This window comes from Cucurbita moschata, unplaced genomic scaffold (assembly GCF_002738365.1).
Source record: "Cucurbita moschata cultivar Rifu unplaced genomic scaffold, Cmos_1.0 Cmo_Scf00057, whole genome shotgun sequence".
NCBI lineage: Eukaryota > Viridiplantae > Streptophyta > Magnoliopsida > Cucurbitales > Cucurbitaceae > Cucurbita > Cucurbita moschata.
This window is the reverse complement of record NW_019268573.1, coordinates 1,241,776-1,242,145: the sequence shown is the minus strand read 5'-3', so window position 1 is coordinate 1,242,145 and position 370 is coordinate 1,241,776. Positions and strand designations below refer to the sequence as shown.

At 28.4% G+C, this 370-nt stretch overlaps 1 non-coding gene across 1 annotated transcript; it reads left to right on the top strand.

Moving 5' to 3' along the window:
• TRNAY-AUA lies at window positions 1-70 on the top strand. Its single transcript has one exon. It is a non-coding gene; the product is annotated as a tRNA-Tyr (tRNA).
• The last annotated feature ends 300 nt before the right edge of the window (window positions 71-370 follow it).

Sequence of the window (370 nt, the reverse complement as noted above, 5' to 3'; positions counted from 1 at the left end):
GTCTCATGGTCTAGTGGTTAGGACATTGGACTATAAATCCAATAACCTAAGTTCAAATCTCGGTGGGACATAGTTTTTTTAATTGTGTGTAGCACTAATACAAATCAATTAATTTATTTTAAAGGGTTAAAACCATATTAGATACAAAGACGAAAGGAATGGCCTATTAGATATTTTTAAAGATAGGATAATAATACTTTCACATGGATTTCATTAATACTCTCTTTGTTTATTAATAAAATAATGATTATACATTCAATAAAACATAAAAAAAAAATAATGTGAAAATATGGACATTTGGTCTAGTAGTATGATTCTCGCTTTGGGGCAAGAGGTCTTTGAGTTCAATTCTTGAAATGTCCCTTAAAAA